The 16,069-nt window shown below is 46.0% G+C and overlaps 1 protein-coding gene across 1 annotated transcript in view; it reads right to left on the bottom strand.

Moving 5' to 3' along the window:
* ZSWIM7 (zinc finger SWIM-type containing 7) overlaps positions 1–16,069 on the bottom strand; it is a 413,683-nt gene that overhangs the window by 281,773 nt on the left and 115,841 nt on the right. The gene's annotated exons all lie outside the window — the stretch shown is intronic.

Raw genomic sequence — 16,069 nt, 5'->3', positions numbered from 1 at the left:
ACTTACCACTACGCAACACTTAACAAAATACCTCGTGGCTAGCGTTGAACCCAGGCTGAGCGCTGCTCACTGCTTCTTTTGAACGGTGACAACTGGGACTACCACCCAGCAGAACTTACACACAGTGACCTGTACTACTCAAACTTTGAGGCCTCTCACCTAACCTCACATAACGGATGAAAAGACACTCACACCTGGGGCTGGGAGACCCGTACCGCAGCACCTTGCCCCACTGGTAGCCGTATTTATGCAGGATATCTGACCTGACTTGTCACGAACACTGTGATACCAGTACATAGATTTTAGAAGGCCTATAATTAAGTCTGTGAATGGTGTGTGGTTGGGTCAATTGGGAGTGGTTGTAACTGAATGGAATGAATGTGTGTGACACATCGTGTACCGGCTATAATCTATACTCAAGGAGAGTGCACCAACTGAAAGGTATATCTTGTAGCCTAACTGTTAACCACACTGCTGAATGTTATTTCTAGGTCTTGGTCTGATAAACATACCGATCATATCCTCCTGTAATAAGTGTGCTATGGTGTACAATATTTAATAGGAATTGTGTTTTGCTGGTCCTTATATTTGTGGTCATATAGATACATTTGTTGTGACTTTCACAAATCCATTACTCTCTTAGTAAGAAATCTGATGTATGGTGTACCTTAAAACATAGCTGTGTGTGTGCATGGAGAAATATCTTATACCTGACCCAATGGCAAACCGCAATAAGAATGCAGAGCGCAGAGCCAGACAGGGATCGGAGGCTGTAGCCCAAGGACCTTCTTATGAGGTTCAGCAAGACCACACTTTACTTGATCCACACCCTATAGTCAAGCAGATCTCCACCCTGTTTTTGCCCAAGATAGAAAACCTCCAAAAGGGAGTAGACACCCTGGCGGAGGAGGTGAAACAATTTTCCACTAGAGTAACTGAAGCAGAGACCAGGATCTCTGATCTCGAGGACACGCAGGTTTCTACCACTAGTAAATTAGAGGCCCTAGAAAAACACTCTCTGGCTCTGCAGCAAAAAATTGATGACCTCGAGAACCGCTCGAGGCGCAATAATGTTCGCCTCCTGGGGCTCCCTGAATCGATTAAACCAACAGAAATTTAAAAATTTGTAGAAACTGTTCTCCCGACACTGCTAGATATCCCATCTGAAAAGTTGGTGGGGAGTGTTGAGCGGGCACATAGAGTAGGTCCAGAAAGACCCGCCATGGATCGCGACGCTCAGGCTCGCCCAGTAATGATAAAGTTCCTCCATTTCCAAACTAAACTCACCGTTTTGAGGGCATATAGAAGAGTTGAGGACCTAACCTATGATAACTCCAGGCTCCTGCTGTTTCAGGACTACTCTGTAGACTTGATGAAAAGGCGTAGGGAATTCTCTGCGCTATGCTCTAGATTACACCGTGAGGGTAGACAGGCTTACTTGCTGTACCCGGCCAAATTGAAAATTTCCACCCCGAGGGGACCCAAATTTTTTGACTCACCAGAGACAGCGCAAGCTTTTCTAGAAGTAGAACATGGAGGAATGAGCCCAGGGAGAGCAAGAGGTGGGGAGGGATGAAGACTTTGACACATTCGCAACGCTTACATTTTCTCCATTATAATGCGTTAAATGGCTGCAGCAGCCGAAACTAGAAGGTGGTTGCCCAATCCTTGGACACCCAGGTTGATAATGTATAAGTTTAGATTGTTTATAAGTTTAATGTTTGAGTTCCTGAAATTGCTTATAGTAATAATACCGAGACCAATGCCCAATAACATGGGCTTACTTTCTTATGCAAGGTTTAACCTGTTGATGCTTACCCTGCTTATATTTATGTCTCCTGAGATCGCTGAATATTGTATGTTAGAAAACAGTGGTCTACCTACTGGTCTCTCTACATTGCATTTACAACTGCTACCAAGGGGCTGGAATAGCCTTCCCCTGGCCCTGCAGCGGGGACTCTTAGGACCTGGTGTAGAATGTTTGTTCAGCAAATTAGGTTGTAATAAGCTACTCACTGATATAAGCTGTGTTTATGTTTGGTTGACATTCTGTATCTTGTTGTCCTTTTGTAGCTCACAAGACCCTGTATTACACTGGAAAACTGAAATCTATCAAGAGGTATGTGACAGCGTGAAGATCCCCTATTCCCTTCCCTCCACCCCCTTTTTTTTTTTGTCTCTCTCACGAAATATCTTACTTAATACTATAATTTAATATATACTCCTGGAACGTGGGAGGTATTCACTCCCCTATAAAGAGAAAGACCATACTTACTCAATTGAGGAAAAAAAGAGCTAATGTCTCGTTCTTGCAAGAGACGCACCTGACTGATATCGAACACTCTAAATTAGAGAGAGACTGGGTGGGTAAAGCTGAGTTTGCTTCATATAAGAGTGCCAGCCGAGGTGTAGCAATTTTATTTGGGAAGAAACTAGACCTCACAGACACGGTAGTGACTAAGGACCCAGAGGGCCGGTACCTTGTTGTACAAACCACAATAGCCAATAAAAAATATGTTTTATGTAATGTTTATGCCCCCAACCAGAGGGATAGGATGTTCTGGGAAAAGCTGATTGGAGTCCTGACTCCTTTTCTGGGCTCTGCCCTTATCATCGGAGGGGATTTTAACTTGGCTCCCAACCCGCGGTGTGACAGGCTCAGGGATGCCTCTAGGGCTGCCCCTGGAACGCAAGTCCAATCGGATGGTAAATTTGAATCTGAAATTTTTCAAGCTCTAACTTCCTCTCTGGATGTTGTTGACATTTGGCGCAAACTCTATCCGGACGGAAGAGACTATACATGTGTCTCCCGGGCTTTGCCCATAATGTCCCGCATTGACATGTTTCTGACCTCTAACTCTTTGATCCCGCGGATCATAGATGCCAAGATAGGAGAGGTGATGGTGTCTGACCATGCCCCTGTGGGGCTCTTCCTTGATGCGGTAGATCCTCCAAATGAGAGGCGAACTCTCAGGTTCCCACAATACCTAATCACATCTCAGGAATTCCAGCAGTACATGGTCAAGTGCTGGGATGATTTCCACTCGACCAATTCGCAACATCTGGCAACACCCAAACTTTTTTGGCAAACTGCGAAAGTGGTGTTAGCAGGGGACATCTTGGCTTTTCTCTCCCGCAAAAGAAAAGTGCATGCAGAGAGACTGGAAGCACTTAGAACCGGCTTAGCTGCCGCCTACTCAACTTATCGTAATGGACCTACAAGGTCGCATCATCAGAAATACATTGCTGTCAAAAATGAGTATGACGCACTTCTGGCTTATCAGGCATCTCAGACCCTATTAAGGACCAGAGGTAAATACTACAGGTACGGTGACAGGTCGGGTAGGTTGTTGGCCTCTTTGGTCAATTTAAAAACCTCAAAACGCTTTATACCTGCCATCAGAGACGGTGACAAAGTGGTCAGGGAACCCAAGAGAATAGCAGAGGCATTTGCCTCCTACTACTCCCGGCTGTACACCAGTGACCAAAACTGTTCTGAAGAGGTCCTAAGAGACTTCTGGAGCTCAATCCACTTACCACGGATCTCAGACGATCAGTTGGACAAGCTGAATGCGCCTATCTCTAGGGAAGAAGTTGGTAAAACGATAGCATCACTAGCATTGGGCAAAGCGGCTGGCCCTGATGGGCTGCCTATCGAGTTTTATCGCATGCTGAAGCCACAGGTAGTCCCAGTGTTGACAGACCTGTTCACGACATACTTTTCGGCAGCCGACACTCCGTCCAGTTCGTTCTAAGCGGCTTATATTACCCTTATCCCCAAATCGGGAAAAGACACTCTTCTCCCTGAATCGTATAGACCGATATCGCTGCTTAATGCAGACTATAAGATTCTTACGAAACTACTTGCAGAGCGCCTCAAATTCATCCTGCCAGAGGTGATCCATGAAGACCAAACCGGCTTTATGCATGCAAGATCATCAGTAGTTAATATCCGACGAGTGCTACACTTGCTCCGGTATTTCTGGGATGGAAATCACAATGGAGTGAACAAGCCGCTTCCAGAGGCCTTCCTGCTGTCCCTGGACGCAGAGAAGGCCTTTGATAGGGTGGAATGGAGTCACCTGTTTCACACTATGACCAAGTTCAATATCTCAGGCCCCTTCACGGCTTTCCTCAAAAACCTATACTCCTCTCCCATTGCGAACATATGTGTAAACAACACATTCTCTCCCAATGTGACTTTGGGGCGAGGCACTAGACAAGGCTGCCCCCTGTCGCCGCTCCTATTCAATATGGCCCTAGAACCACTGGCAGTAAAGCTATGCCAAATCTTCCCAGGTATCGACATGGGAGGGGCCCACCCAACAGCTGGCATTATATGCAGACGATATGATGTTGTTTGTGCAGGATCCGAAGCTGCATATCCCCTTGATTTTGCAAACCTTGAGCGACTTCAGCTCCTTCTCGGGGTACAAAGTCAATATGCAAAAATCAGAGATCCTATGGTTAAATAAAAAAAAAAGGCAGTGTGCATGACTACCCGTTTGTACCGGCCTCACAGAGTCTAACTTATCTTGGAATTCATATCCCTGTTAATCCTAATAAGATATACTCTATGAATCTAACCCCCCTGTGCACCAAGCTCTGTAGTTTAATGAGAAGCTGGAAATCTCTTCCCTTGTCGCTAACGGGTAGGATCAGCCTAGTGAAGATGGTGGTTCTTCCCCGCTTCCTATACCCGCTACTTATGCTGCCTCTGTTACTGACGAACTCAGATGTGAAATTATTGAATGCAGCAACCCGACTCTTTGTCTGGAGGGGGGGTAAACCCCGAATATTGGCAGATAAATTATCTATGCCATACCTAAAGGGGGGTCTCTCCCTGCCGGACTTTAAGCTTTACAACTGGGCATCACTGATCCGTTTGGTTCTAGACTGGCAGGTGGATACACAACATTTTTACAGGCCTAACTTGGAACGTGCAGCCCATGGGGGTATCTCCCTGGCATATTTGCCACACATGGCGAAATCTGGAGCGGCTAAATTGGTGGACATGAACTTGCTATACCGTGACCCATTAAGAGCCTGGCGCCAGGCACATAAATTCTTGAAAAAAAGCTGCCACAGCTCTGTCTTTCTTCCCTCCACAACAATCCGGACTTCCCAGCAGGGTTAGATATGAAACCCTTTGACTATTGGGAGAAGCTGGGACTGAAGTCGGTGGGATCCCTACTGGAGCCCCTGACTCACTCGGTAAAATCCTTTTCTACGCTGCAAAGGGAGTTTAATCTTCCGAATGCTCACTTTTATGCGTACTTGCAGACGCGTCATTATTTGAACACACTGATTAGGGATAATCCGGACTTCTGGGATGGTTCCCCTTTTCGACTTACTCAATCCCTTTTTAAAATGGGCAGATTCTCTCTATCAGAGATCTATCAAACCTTTTTACAGGATAGACTGACGAAAATACAGTCGTCTGCTGTGATGGGATGGGAGAGGGAGGGAGTCCCGGGGATTACAGTGGAGGAGACTCGGAAAGCATTGGAGAAAGTTAGAAAGGCGACTCTCTCGGTGAATCTCAGAGAAACCCAAACTAAATTTTTACATAGAGCTTACCTGACCCCTAAAAGACTGGTCAAGTGGGTACCTAATTGCCCTAATAAATGTTCTAAATGCGCGGCGGAGGCCCCGGGTCTGTTACACTGCATATGGGATTGCCCAGTGATTCGACAATTCTGGCACAAATTGCAATATTGGATCAACAAGAAATTGAAGATCCCAATCTCCCTCAATTCCACTGATATCTTGTTTCTAAACTGGGATGCCCAATATAAACACTGTGACATAGAACTGACCATGACTATCCTACTTGCACGAAAGTGTATCCTAAATCATTGGACCAAGAGGACAAGACCTACTATAGCTTACTTTCGTAACATCCTGAAAACTCACTTATTTATAGAGCAGGTAGACACCAGGGTAGACGTCGTTAATAGGCTTAACTTGTTTTTAAGGAAATGGCGCAGACTGATTTTGACCTTTGAACTCCAAATTCAAAGACAGATTTTACTACCATTTCAGCACTCTGAGATATTCTTGGAGAACTCCTTGAGGGGTGAGTGGGCACACATACTTTATCCTAGAAACTCCTAAAGACTACAGAGGGAGATGGGGGAGACAGTTGCATCCCTTCCTTTCCCCTCCTTTCCCCCCCTTTTTTTTTTTTTTTCCTTTCCCCTCTTCACGCTGTTCACTATGTGACATCTTAAAAAGCTAATCCATGAGGTCCTATAAGTATGGGCTGACAGGGTGTGGGAGGGAGTTTTGACAGTTTGGGTAGAGGTTAGGGAGGGCGGAGGGGTGGGAGTGGGGGGTGTTCTAAAATACAAAATTTGTGAGAGGTAAACACATTTGGGACATGTTCATGACATAAATATGTTACAAACATCGGAGCTAAGGTTATGTTGAAAGATTAATATATGACAATGTGCCCAACTGTGTTGGTGCTTGATTCTGGTGTTCTTTTGATATCTGATGTAACTATGTGTTTTCATGTGTGATACTCTCAATAAAAAGATTTTCAAAAAAAAAGATCTGGAATTCAGTAGGATATGAGCCTAGGCCTTGAAAAAACTGGATCATCAAAGACTGTTGGACCCATCTATTCCCAATTATTGCAGAATTCGGTGATAAATAGTCCCAAAGTATTATCACCTGAGTTCTGTAGGGGGTGCACAGTCTAAGAAAAAATATCCTGCTCAATCCAAGATGGTATAAGATCACAAGGTGAACACAATGTCTCAAACTACCTAATAAAACTATTAACCCCTAATCCGCCGTTAACCCACAATGCAAACTACCTATTAAAGTATTAACGCCTAACCCGCCAAAGCCCACAATGCAATAAACCAATCAAAGTATTAACCCCTAAACCGCCAAAGCCCTAACACCCCCTAACCTAACACCCCCTAACCTATTACCCCCAAAATGAACACACATTACCTAAATTACAAAATACTAAAGTTACTAACTATTAAAATAAAAAAACTAACACTACTTTAAAAATAAAGTATAAATTAAAGGGACAATCTTATCAAAATTAAAATTCTGGAGTAGACTGTCCCTTTAAAGGGACAGTATACACTCATTTTCTTATAACTGCATGTAATAGACACTACTATAAAGAATATGCACAGATACTGATATAAAAATCCAGTATAAAACTTTTTAAAAACTTACTTAGAAGCTGTCAGTTTGGCTCTGTTGAAAAGGTAGCTGGAAAGCCCACTGCAAGTGGCAAATAAGACACTCCCCCCCCTCCCCCTTCTTTTGCATATCAAAAGACCCTTTACACAAACAGGAGCAAGCTGGAGAAGGTAGCTGACAGTATTCACATAAAACTTTGGGGCTTGGTTAGGAGTCTGAAAATCAGAGCAATGTTATTTAAAAATAAGCAAAACTATACATTTATTTTAAAAAAAACCTTTATGGGCTATATAAATAGATCATCTACAAAACATTTATGCAAAGAAAAAATGAGTGTATAATGTCCCTTTAAGCTACAATTACATAAAATAAAAAAAATCTAAGATTACAGAAAATAAACAAAATTATCAAATTTTAAATTTTTTTACCTTCTCACTATGAAAATAAAAAAGCCCCCTCAAAATAAAAAACAGAATTTATGTTTACCTGATAAATTACTTTCTCCAACGGTGTGTCCGGTCCACGGCGTCATCCTTACTTGTGGGATATTCTCTTCCCCAACAGGAAATGGCAAAGAGCCCAGCAAAGCTGGTCACATGATCCCTCCTAGGCTCCGCCTTCCCCAGTCATTCGACCGACGTAAAGGAGGAATATTTGCATAGGAGAAATCATATGATACCGTGGTGACTGTAGTTAAAGAAAATAAATCATCAGACCTGATTAAAAAACCAGGGCGGGCCGTGGACCGGACACACCGTTGGAGAAAGTAATTTATCAGGTAAACATAAATTCTGTTTTCTCCAACATAGGTGTGTCCGGTCCACGGCGTCATCCTTACTTGTGGGAACCAATACCAAAGCTTTAGGACACGGATGATGGGAGGGAGCAAATCAGGTCACCTAGATGGAAGGCACCACGGTTTGCAAAACCTTTCTCCCAAAAATAGCCTCAGAAGAAGCAAAAGTATCAAATTTGTAAAATTTGGTAAAAGTGTGCAGTGAAGACCAAGTCGCTGCCTTACATATCTGATCAACAGAAGCCTCGTTCTTAAAGGCCCATGTGGAAGCCACGGCCCTAGTGGAATGAGCTGTGATTCTTTCAGGAGGCTGCCGTCCGGCAGTCTCATAAGCCAATCTGATGATGCTTTTAAGCCAAAAAGATAGAGAGGTAGAAGTTGCTTTTTGACCTCTCCTTTTACCAGAATAAACAACAAACAAGGAAGATGTTTGTCTGAAATCCTTTGTAGCATCTAAATAGAATTTTAGAGCACGGACAACGTCCAAATTGTGTAACAAACGTTCCTTCTATGAAACTGGATTCGGACACAAAGAAGGTACAACTATCTCCTGGTTAATATTTTTGTTGGAAACAACCTTCGGAAGAAAACCAGGCTCAGTACGTAAAAACCACCTTATCTGCATGGACCAGATAGGGCAGAGAACACTGCAGAGCAGATAACTCAGAAACTCTTCTAGCGGAAGAAATTGCAACCTAAAACAAAACTTTCCAAGATAATAACTTAATATCTATGGAATGTAAGGGTTCAAACGGAACCCCTTAAAGAACTGAAAGAACTAGATTAAGACTCCAGGGAAGAGTCAAAGGTCTGTAAACAGGCTTGATTCTAACCAGAGCCTGAACAAACGCTTAAACGTCTGGCACAGCTGCCAGCCTTTTGTGAAGTAAAACAGATAAAGTAGAGATCTGTCCCTTCAGAGAACTCGCAGAAAATCCTTTCTCCAAACCTTCTTGTAGAAAGGAAAGAATCTTAGGAATTTTTATCTTGTTCCATGGGAATCCTTTAGATTCACACCAACAGATATATTTTTTCCATATATTATGGTAAATTTTTCTAGTTACAGGCTTTCTAGCCTGAATAAGAGTATCTATTACAGAATCTGAAAACCCACGCTTTGATAAAATCAAGCGTTCAAACTCCAAGCAGTCAGTTGGAGGAAAACCAGATTCGGATGTTCGAATGGACCCTGAATAAGAAGGTCCTGTCTCAAAGGTAGCTTCCATGGTGGAGCCGATGACACATTCACCAGGTCTGCATACCAAGTCCTGCGTGGCCACACAGGAACTATCAAGGTCACCGAAGCCCTCTCCAGATTGATCCTGGCTACCAGCCTGGGAATGAGAGGAAACGGTGGGAATACATAAGCTAGGTTGAAGATCCAAGGTGCTACTATTGTATCCAATAGAGTCGCCTTGGGATCCCTGGATTTGGACCCCGTAACAAGGGACCATGAAGTTCTGACGAGAGGCCATCAGAACCAAGTCTGGAATGCCCCATAATTGAGTTATTTGGGCAAAGATTTCCAGATGGAGTTCCCACTCCCCCGGATGCTCCTCCATCGCCAGGGAACTCCTTGTTACCCCCCTAATGGTTGATATATGTAACAGTCGTCATGATGACTGATTGAAACCTTATGAATTTGGCCTTTGCTAGTCGAGGCCAAGCCTTGAGAGCATTGAATATCGCTCTCAGTTCCATTATGTTTATCGGGAGAAGAGAGTCTTCCCGAAACCATAGACCCTGAGTTTTCAGGGGTTCCCAGACCGCGCCCCAGCCCACCAGACTGGCGTCGGTCGTGACAATGACCTATTCTGGTCTGCGGAAGCTCATTCCCTGTGACAGGTTGTCCAGGGTCAGCCACCAACGGAGTGAATCTCTGGTTATTTGATCTACTTGTATCGTCGGAGACAAGTCTGTATAATCCCCATTCCACTGTCTGAGCATGCCCAGGTGCAATGGTCTTAGATGAATTCGTGCAAAAGGAACTATGTCCATTGCCGCAACCATCAACCCTATTACTTCCATGGACTGCGCTATGGAAGGAAGAAGAACAGAATGAAGTACCTGACAAGAGCTTAGAAGTTTTGATTTTCTGGCCTCTGTCAGAAAAACCTTCATTTCTAAGGAAACTATTATTGTTCCCAAGAAGGGAACTCTTGTTGACGGGGACAGAGAACTTTTTTCTATGTTCACTTTCCATCTGTGAGATCTGAGAAAGGCTAGGACAATGTCCGTATGAGCCCTTGCTTTTGACAGAGACGACACTTGAATCAGGATGTCGTCCAAGTAAGGTACTACTGCAATGCCCCTTGGTCTTAGCACCGCTAGAAGGGACCCTAATACATTTGTGAAAATCCTTGGAGCAGTGGCTAATCCGAATGGAAGTGCCACAGGTAATGCTTGTCCAGAAAGGCGAACCTTAGGAACCGAAAAAGTTCCTTGTGGATAGGAATACGTAGGTACGCATCCTTTAAGTCCACCGTGGTCATGAATTGACCTTCCTGGATGGTAGGAAGGATCGTTCGAATGGTTTCCATTTTGAATGATGAAACCCTTAGAAACTTGTTTAGAATCTTGAGATCTAAAATAGGTCTGAATGTTCCCTCTTTTTTGGGAATTATGAACAGGTTGGAGTAAAAACCCATCCCTTGTTCTCCTAATGGAACAGGATGAATCGCTCCCATGCTTAACAGGTCTTCTACACAGTGTAAGAATGCCTGTTCGAAGATAATTGAGACCCGTGGAACCTTCCCCTTGGGGGTAGTTCCCTGAATTCCAGGAGATAACCTTGATAAACTATTTCTAGCGCCCAAGGATCCTGAACATCTCTTGCCCCAGCCTGAGCAAAGAGAGAAAGTCTGCCCCCCACCAGATCCTTCCCAGATCGGGGGCCAACACTTCATGCTGTTTTGGTAGCAGTGGCAGGTGACTTGACCTGCTTACCCTTGTTCCAGCCTTGCATCGGCCTCCAGGCTGGCTTGGTTTGAGAAGTATTACCCTCTTGCTTAGAGGGTGTAGAATTTGAGGCTGGTCCGTTTCTGCGAAAGGGACGAAAATTTGGCTTCTTTTTAGCCTTAAAAGACCTATCCAGAGGAAGGGCGTGGCCCTTTCCCCCAGTGATGTCTGAAATAATCTCTTTCAAGTCAGGGCCAAACAGTGTTTACCCTTGAAAGGGATGTTAAGCAAAAGCGCTCTGCGCGCCACGATAGCAACCCTGAATTATTCGCCGCTAATCTAGCTAATTGCAAAGCGGCATCTAAAATAAAAAAGAGTTAGCCAATTTAAGAGCTTGAACTCTGTCCAAAACCTCCTCGTACGAAGATTCTTTATTGAGCGACTTTTCTAGTTCTTCGAACCAGAAACACGCAGCTGTAGTGACAGGAACAATGCATGAAATTGGTTGTAGAAGGTAACCTTGCTGTACAAAAATCTTTTTAAGCAAACCCTCTAATTTCTTATCCATAGGATCTTTGAAAGCACAACTATCTTCGATAGGAATAGTAGTGCGTTTGTTTAGAGTAGAAACCGCCCCCTCGACCTTGGGGACTGTCTGCCATAAGTCCTTTCTGGGGTCGACTATAGGAACTAATTTCTTAAATATAGGGGGAGGACAAAAGGTATGCCGGGCCTTTCCCACTCCTTATTTACTATGTCCGCCACCCGCTTGGGTATAGGAAAAACATCGGGGGGCACCGGAACCTCTAGGAACTTGTCCATCTTACCTAATTTTTCTGGAATGACCAAATTGTCACAATCATCCAGAGTAGATAATACCTCCTTAAGTAGTGCGTGGAGATGTTGAAATTTAAATTTAAAAGTTACAATATCAGGTTCTGCTTGTTGAGAAATTTTCCCTGAATCTGAAATTTCTCCCTCAGACAAAACCTCCCTCCTGGCCCCTTCAGATAGGTGTGAGGGTATGTCAGAACAGATATCATCAGCGTCCTCTTGCTCTTCAGTGTTTAAAACAGAGCAATCACGCTTTCTCTGATAAGTAGGCATTTTGGAAAAAAATGCATGCAATAGAATTATCCATTACAGCCATTAATTGTTGTATGGTAATAAGTATTGGCGCACTAGATGTACTAGGGGCCTCTTGTGTGGGCAAAACTGGTGTAGACACAGAAGGGGATGATGCAGTACCATGCTTACTCCCCTCATTAGAGGAATCATCTTGGGCAATATCATATCTATGGCATTATTATCCCTACTTTGTTTGGACATTATGACACAAATATATCACATATATTTAAATGGGGAGACACATTGGCTTTCATACATATAGAACATCGTTATCTGATGGTTCAGACATGTTAAACAGGCTTAAACTTGTCAACAAAGCACAAAAAACGTTTTACAATAAAACCGTTACTGTCCCTTTAAATTTCAAACTGAACACACTTTATTACTGAATATGTGAAAAAGTATGAAGGAATTGTTCAAATTTCACCAAAATTTCACCACAGTAACTTAAAGCCTTAAAAGTATTGCACACCAAATTTGAAAGCTTTAACCCTTAAAATAACGGAACCGGAGCCGTTTTTACATTTAACCCCTATACAGTCCCAGGTATCTGCTTTGCTGAGACCCAACCAAGCCCAGAGGGGAATACGATACCAAATGATGCCTTCTATAAGCTTTTTCAGTGGTTCTTAGCTCCTCACACATGCATCTGCATGCCATGCTTTCCAAAAACAACTGCGCATTAGAGGCGCGAAAATGAGGCTCTGTCTATGACTAGAAAAGGCCCCCAGTGAAAAAGGTGTCCAATACAGTGCCTGCCGTTTTTATTAAAACAATCCCCAAGATTTAACAACTATTAAAAGTAATAATCTGCCAAATATACTTAGTAAAGTAATCGTTTTAGCCCAGAAAAATGTCTACCAGTTTTTTAAGCCCTAATGAAGCCCTTTATTCTTTTACTTAAACTAAGAAAATGGCTTACCGGTTCCCATAGGGAAAATGACAGCTTCCAGCATTACCGAGTCTTGTTAGAAATGTGTCATACCTCAAGCAGCAAAAGTCTGCTCACTGTTTCCCCCAACTGAAGTTAATTCCTCTCAACAGTCCTGTGTGGAAACAGCCATCGATTTTAGTAACGGTTGCTAAAATCATTTTCCTCTTACAAACAGAAATCTTCATCTCTTTCCTGTTTCAGAGTAAATAGTACATACCAGCACTATTTTAAAATAACAAACTCTTGATTGAAGAATAAAAACTACATTTAAACACCAAAAAACTCTAAGCCATCTCCGTGGAGATGTTGCCTGTACAACGGCAAAGAGAATGACTGGGGAAGGCGGAGCCTAGGAGGGATCATGTGACCAGCTTTGCTGGGCTCTTTGCCATTTCCTGTTGGGGAAGAGAATATCCCACAAGTAAGGATGACGCCGTGGACCGGACACACCTATGTTGGAGAAACAGCCCCTACTCTAAGAATAAACTACCAGTAGCCCTTAAAAGGGCTTTTTGCAGGGCATTGCCCCAAGATAAACAGCTATTTTACATTCAAAATACACAAAGTCCCCCCTAACAGTAAAACCCTGGGTCCCCAAGTCGGGCGAGGGGGCGGCGATCGGGAACCTCGGCCGAGACCGGTTCCTCGCCCCCGGCCTCCGGACGGCGCTCGCCCCCGCCGAAGGGGGCCCCCCTCAGCCCCCCTCAAGGAGATTTTCGGCGACATGGATTTCGGTTCTCTATGGTGCCCCCTGGCGGACCCCGAAAACTTCCGTGCCGAGCCGACCTCGCTCCCCGCGTCCCCCCTCCGGGACAGAGTCCCCTTCCGGGGGGCTCTGCGACAGCAGGATCGATCTGGCCTCCTCTATCCCGGCGGGGAGGGCCCTTCCGCCGGGGGCGTCCTGCACGGGGCCGCCACGCTTCACGGGGACCTCCCCCGGGCCCCGACCCGGGGACCAAACGGCCCCCCTCGGCAGCCGAAAGAGAGTTCCCCGCGCCCCGCTACCGTCACGAGGCGGCCCGTTGTGAGCGAGGGCCGACGCCCGGCGCGGAAGCGGGCAGAACGATCCGTCCCTCGGCCTGCCTTCCCCCGCGCCACCGCCGAGCGCACCCCGTTTTCTCCTCCGCAACGCACGCACGTCCCAGCCCATCTGCCCGGGGACCGGCCCCGCGGGCCACCCTCCGACCCCGCCTTCGCCTCCCCTCGGGGAGAGAGAGGGCGGTGGGAGGAAGGGACGGGAGCCGGCTCCCGAACCTCGCCGGGCCCCACGGGAAAGGGAAGAGACTAGGAAGGCCCGGAGAAGGACCCCACGCCCCCTGACGGCCGCCCTCTCCCGCGGCGCTCCCTTTTCCGGCCGGCCTCTCACCCTTCCCCCGGCAATCCGCCGAAGCGTTTTGGTGGGGCTACCTGGTTAATCCTGCCAGTAGCATATGCTTGTCTCAAAGATTAAGCCATGCACGTGTAAGTACGCACGGCTGGTACAGTGAAACTGCGAATGGCTCATTAAATCCGTTATGGTTCCTTTGATCGCTCCGACCGTTACTTGGATAACTGTGGTAATTCTAGAGCTAATACATGTCGATGAGCACTGACCCCCAGGGATGCGTGCATTTATCAGAACAAAACCGATCCGGGCTTCCCCTTCACCGGGGGGCTCGGCTGCTTTGGTGACTCTAGATAACCTCGGGCTGATCGCACATCCCCGCGACGGCGACGATACATTCGGATGTCTGCCCTATCAACTTTCGATGGTACTTTCCGCGCCTACTATGGTGACCACGGGTAACGGGGAATCAGGGTTCGATTCCGGAGAGGGAGCCTGAGAAACGGCTACCACGTCCAAGGAAGGCAGCAGGCGTGCAAATTACCCACTCCCGAGGAGGTAGTGACGAAAAATAACAATACAGGACTCTTTCGAGGCCCTGTAATTGGAATGAGCACACTTTAAATCCTTTAACGAGGATCCATTGGACGGCAAGTCTGGTGCCAGCAGCCGCGGTAACTCCAGCTCCAATACCGTATTTTAAAGTTGCTGCAGTTAAAAAGCTTGTAGTTGGATCTCGGGATCCAGTTGGTGGTCCGCCGCGAGGCGAGCTACCGCCTGTCCCAGCCCCTGCCTCTCAGCGCCTCCCCGATGCTCTTGACTGAGTGTCCCGGGGGCCCGAAGCGTTTACTTTGAAAAAATTAAAGTGTTCAAAGCAGGTCGGTCGCCTGAATACTTCAGCTAGGAATAATGGAATAGGACCAAGGTTCTATTTTGTTGGTTTTCGGAACCGAGGCCATTATTAAGAGGGACGGCCGGGGGCATTCGTATTGAGCCGCTAGAGGTGAAATTCTTGGACCGGCGCAAGACGGACCAAAGCGGAAGCATTTGTCAAGAATGTTTTCATTAATCAAGAACGAAAGTCGGAGGTTCGAAGACGATTAGATACCGTCGTAGTTCCGACCATAAACAATGCCGACCAGCGATCTGGCGGCGTTATTCCCATGACCGGCTGAGCAGCTTCCAGGAAACCAAAGTCTTTGGGTTCCGGGGGGAGTATGGTTGCAAAGCTGAAACTTAAAGGAATTGACAGAAGGGCACCACCAGGAGAGGAGCCTGCAGCTTAATTTGAATCAACACGGGAAACCTCACCCGGCCGACAGATCGATAGCTCTTTCTCGATTCTGTGGGTGGTGGTGCCTGGCCGTTCTTAGTTGGTGGAGCGATTTGTCTGGTTAATTCCGATAACGAACGAGACTCCTCCTTGCTAGTTACTCGACCCCCGGTGGTTGGCGTCCAACTTCTTAGAGGGACAAGTGGCGTTCAGCCACGCAAGATCGAGCAATAACAGGTCTGTGATGCCCTTAGATGTCCGGGGCCGCACGCACGCTACACTGAACGGATCAGCGTGTCTACCCTTCGCCGGCAGGCGCGGTAACCCGCCAACGAGGAATTCCCAGTAAGCGCGGGTCATAAGCTCGCGTTAAGTCCCTGTCCTTTGTACACACCGCCCGTCGATACTACCGATTGGATGGTTTAGTGAGGTCCTCGGATCGGCCCCGCCGGGGTCGGCAACAGCCCTGGCGGAGCGCCGAGAAGGCGATCAAACTTGACTATCTAGAGGAAGTAAAAGTCGTAACAAGATATCCGTAGGGGAACC

The sequence above is a fragment of the Bombina bombina genome, chromosome 3 (genome assembly GCF_027579735.1).
Source record: "Bombina bombina isolate aBomBom1 chromosome 3, aBomBom1.pri, whole genome shotgun sequence".
Taxonomy (NCBI): Eukaryota; Metazoa; Chordata; class Amphibia; order Anura; family Bombinatoridae; genus Bombina; species Bombina bombina.
This window is presented reverse-complemented; position numbering and strand designations above follow the sequence as displayed.